The 4,992-nt window shown below is 41.4% G+C and overlaps 1 pseudogene; it reads left to right on the top strand.

The window, feature by feature from the left end:
- The first annotated feature begins 4,219 nt into the window (after positions 1-4,219).
- On the top strand, positions 4,220-4,547 carry LOC125355261 (annotated as a pseudogene).
- Positions 4,548-4,992: the final 445 nt, after the last annotated feature.

The following is a 4,992-nucleotide window of genomic DNA, read 5'->3' as shown; positions in this document are numbered from 1 at the left end:
GGGATTGGGGCCTCAACTCAGGGGCCTAGACATTCTCCTTGAGCATTTTTGCACTCAAGACTGCCAGTTGAGACACAACTCCATTTCTGTCTTTTTGGTGGTTAATTGGAGGTAAGAGTCTCATGTATTTTCCTGCCCTGGCTGGCTTGGAACTGTGATTTTCAGATCTTGGCCACCTGAGCAGCTAGTATTACAGGCATGAGTCACCTGTGCCCTGCTTCCATTATTTTTTTTAATGTACAATTTAACCCATACCAGCACTGTTATCACTATCCTTATCTTGCATATTATTTTCACTTCATATGACAGAGATTAAATACCCAGAACCATACAGTCAGTAAATTATGGAGTATAGATTTGAATTAGGTATTTTGATTTTAAGTTATGTATTCTTAACTAATGGCATAAAACTATATCAGCTCAAAAAAAATTGGAGGTACTGGGGTTTGAACTCATGCCATTGTGCTTATTTGGCAAGAACCACCAGGCCTTTTGCTTTTCTGTTCTTCAGCTAGGTCTTTCACTTTTGCCTGGGCTAGACACACTTTGATCACCCTACTTCCTTCTCCTTTTGGGTAGCTTGAACCACGGCATACACAATCATGTCCAATTTGTTTTTGTTTTTAAAAATAATTTTAGTAAGGGGGAGGGGGGAGGAGGGTATGAGGGACAAGGTAACAAACAAACAAACAAATAAATAAATAAAAGAAAATAATAATAATTTTATCATTATTATTAAGATGTTGTTGTATAGAGGGGTTACCATAAATCAGGTAATTAGTACAATTATTTTTGGACACTGTTACCCCCTCCTTTGCTTTTCCCCAGTTTGCCCTTCCTTGGCCTGCCCACAAATTGTATAGTGTGTGTGTGTGTGTGTGTGTGTGTGTGTGTGTGTGCACGCGCCAGTCTTGGGACTTGAACTCAGGGTCTGGATGCTGTCTCTGAGCTTTTTTTGTTGTTGTTGTTCAAGATTAGTGCTCTACCACTCAAGCCACAGTGCCACTTCTAGCTTTTTCTGAGTAATTTTTTGGGGATAATAGTTGCATTGATTTTTCTGCCTAGGTTGACTTTGAACCACAATCTTCAGACCTCAGCCACCTGAGTAGCTAGCATTACAAGTGTGACCACCAGTGTCAGGCTTGTAACTCATTTTTTTACATAGTATATATTGAATATTATGACTGCATTTGTTCATCTTTCCTCCTTCCATTTCTGTAGTCCCCTTGAGCCTCCCCACCCCCCAAAAAAAAAGAAAAGACAAAAAACAAAAACCCAAAAGCAAACAACAGCATGAACTCCAACTTGTTTTTAAGATAGGATCTAGATGACTTTTGCCTGGAATTTACCTTGAACCCTAATCCTCTTATCTCTCTCTATCTCATAAGTAGCTATGATTACAGGCATTAACTACCACACCCATCCTTAGCTTGAATTATTTTAGAGTGGAATTATTGATAGAATCATGAAAGGACTCATTATTTCTCTTAGAATGTGGAAATGGTACTACATTTCATTTCTGGGAATAATTCTGGACTGTTACTCATTTATAGGATCACACTTTCGTTTGGGGTCACTTGGAATCCTTCACTTGTGTGAACATCTTTCCTTGCAGGCAGCTTAGCACACTCCTCCACAGAGCTTCTTTAACAGACAACTCATTGCAGACACACCTGAGCACACCAATGAGCCCCTTCCCCCTAGGGAAGCACAGTTCCACCTCATGGATCACAGATCTCTGTGCACATTCTGGACTGGGGCTTTTGATAAGGCCATATATGCCACTATCCAATCCTACAGTTCAGACCTCCCCAGAAGATCTGCTGGGGGTGAGTGTGAGACAAAAAAATATTAAAACTATCTTTTAAAAGCAGGAGTTGGGTATTGGTGCCTCATGTCTGAAACCCTAGCAACTCAGAAGACTGAGATCTGAGAATTTCAGTTCAAAGCCAGCCTGGGAAGAAAAATCTTAGAGGTTGTATCTCAGATGCTGGGCTAGTGGTATGACTCAAGTGTTAGAGTGCCAGCTGTGATAAAAATGAAGGAGAGCACAAGGGCCTGAGTTCAAGCCGTGATACCCGCACAAGAAGGAAAAAAAGACAAAAGAAAACAAGAACAAACCAACATTTTCCACATAAAGGCAATCAGAATCCTTGAGAGACAGGTAGGCTGAAAGAACCTACATTTTTATATTGCTGGACCAAAGTAAGACTTCTCCCTTTAAGTGTGTACTCTTACAATTCCACAGTGTTGTATACGAAAATCTGAACCCTGGCTGCAGATGAAGCACAATGGTAGAATGGTAGAGCATGTGCTTAGCATGTACAAAGCTCCTCTTCAGCACTGGTGATAATAATAATAATAGCAATAATAATAGATACCAAACAGTGACTACCAATTAGAAAATTTAATAATTCCCATGCTAATAGTAAAAATTTGCACAAAATAAATGAAGGTACAACAAGGGAAGACGTATCAATGAAATACTGCTATATTAAAAAAAACCCAGCCCTTTCTATATGACTGTAACATGTCCAGAAGCTAAAATAATTTAGAAAAAGGCCAGAAAGACAAACAAATCTGGGAGCTGATGGCTCATACCTGTAACCCTAGCTGCTCAAGAAGCTGAGATCTGAAGAGCATGATTCATTCCATCAATGTTCTTAGAGTCTGTGTTGACAATCTAGAAAGTACACAACAGGTATTTGGCTATCTTAAGGACAACCATTTTTTTTTTTGTCTTTTTAAAAAGCTACCCTACCAGGCTGGGGATATGGCCTAGTGGCAAGAGTGCTTGCCTCATATACATGAGGCCCTGGGTTCAATTCCCCAGCACCACATATACAGAAAACGGCCAGAAGTGGCGCTGTGGCTCAAGTGGCAGAGTGCTAGCTTTGATCAAAAAGAAGCCAGGGACAGTGCTCAGGCCCTGAGTTCAAGGCCCAGGACCGGCAAAAAAAAAAAAAGCTACCCTACCTTGTGCATGACAGTAAGTGTGACTAGATGATTTTGCATCACTAAATTAAATAGAAATAAGCATGATTAAATATTTAGATTTACTGTAGCCTCTGGCTTCAAGTAGCTGGATGATTCATTCATGAAAAGTTCCCCCAAGCAGATCCACTAGCTGTATTAAGATCATAAGCTTTGTGGTGGTGAAGTGGGTTTTCCCTGTTTTATTTTTTATCTCGCAACCCAAGCAATACTAGCCACACCAATTAAAACAAGTAAAGAGTTAACATTCAAAATGGCCACAGTCCAGATGGTAGCATGGAAATCATCAGAGCTGTTTCATCTTTCAGAAGATTTATCACCATGCTAACCCACGTCTTTCATGTGGGTTTCAGCCATGATTCTTCCTACACACTCACAGAAGGATCTGGGAGTTTGTGGGTATGACATAGCACCAGGAACATGGATTTATGCAGTACAAAGGATGCTTGAGGCAGAAGGGTGGGCAGGAGAGTCATGCAGCTTGTACCATGTGGATCTGGTAGACAGTCACCATTAGTGACAAGAATACTCAGGGTTTTGGACAGTAGTTCACAATCACCCAATGCTTTTTAGTTTCTTTCTTTTTTTCTTCTGTCTTGGTCCTTACTTCTCACCAAATGATTCTTTTTGGCTACTACATATTCTTCTTCCAATTCTGCCCCAGATAGTTTCCCAAGCCTCTCTCCAAAAAACTTCCATTTTTTGTTTCCAAATTTGTTCAAGCCATGTGTGATGGCACACATCAGTAATCCTACTTATTCAGGACACAGTGGTAGGAGGATCTTGAGTGTGAGGCCAGCTTGGCAAAGGTACTGAGACCCTATCTCAAAAATAACAATGCCAAGGACCCAGTGGCTCATGCTTGTAACCTAAACCACACAGAAGGCTGAGGTCTGAGTAGATCAGTTCAAAGCCAGCTCCAGCAAGAGTGTGTGAGACTCTTATCAGCAATTCACCATTCGAAAGCTGGAAGTGGCACTGTGGTTCAAGTGGAAGAGCACCAGCCTTAAGTGAAAAAGCTAAGGGACCAGGCTCAGGCCCTGGATTCAAGTCCCAGTACCTGAACAAAAAAAACCCAACCAACCAACCAGCTGGGTCATAGCTTAAGTGGTAGACTGCTTGTCTAGCAAGAGGAAAGCCCTGGGTTCAATCCCCAGTTCCACATTGTGAGGGGAAAGTAAATTGTTTCTCAAGACTATTTTCCCCTTCTCGAGTTCTGGCCGTGGCTGTGAGGTATCTTGCTGTGCCCGGTGGCTGTCACGATGGTGAAGCTGAGCAAAGAGGCCAAGAGAGGCTGCAGCAACTCTTCAAGGGCCGCCAGTTCGCCATCCGCTGGGGGTTTATCCCTCTCGTCATTTACCTAGGATTTAAAAGGGGTGCAGATCCTGAGATGCCTGAACTAACAGTTTTAAGCCTACTTTGGGGATAAAGGACTATTTGGTCATCTGGACTTAGAAGCAATCCTCAAACAAAGACACCATGGAAGGTGTGTGCTCTTGATGGGATAAGACATGGAACATGTTCAGGTGGCCAGTCTTCAGTTTGATGGCACAGGGATCTTAGAAGCATCTGTGGAGTAGAGCCTCTACTGACTTATTTATCATACAGAAACTATTAAAATAAATATTTTCAACAATGTAAAAAAAAAACTATTTTCCCTAAGAAAACACAATCCATAGCATCCAGCTTTGTTATGCTTAAGACATGAAAGTACGGCCTGATCTCAGCCTTACTTTTTCAGGCTTCAGTCTTGTTTCAGATACCCTGAGACCCAGCATAGGAGCACATTCTCTTTATTTACAAACTTTAATAAAATGCTACAGTGGCTAGGCACCATTGGTTCATGCCTGTAATCCTAGCTACTCAGGCTGAAATGTGAAAATTACAGTTCAAAGTCAACCTGAGCAGGAAAGACTGTGAGACTCTTATCTCTAACCTGCAAAAATATGGAAGTAGAGGTGGGGCACAAATGGTAGAATGCTAGCCTTGAGAGAAAAT

The sequence above is a fragment of the Perognathus longimembris genome, chromosome 1 (assembly GCF_023159225.1).
Source record: "Perognathus longimembris pacificus isolate PPM17 chromosome 1, ASM2315922v1, whole genome shotgun sequence".
NCBI classification, from domain to species: Eukaryota; Metazoa; Chordata; class Mammalia; order Rodentia; family Heteromyidae; genus Perognathus; species Perognathus longimembris.
Note: the sequence above shows the minus strand (reverse complement) of the source record. Positions and strands in the feature narration are given on the sequence as shown.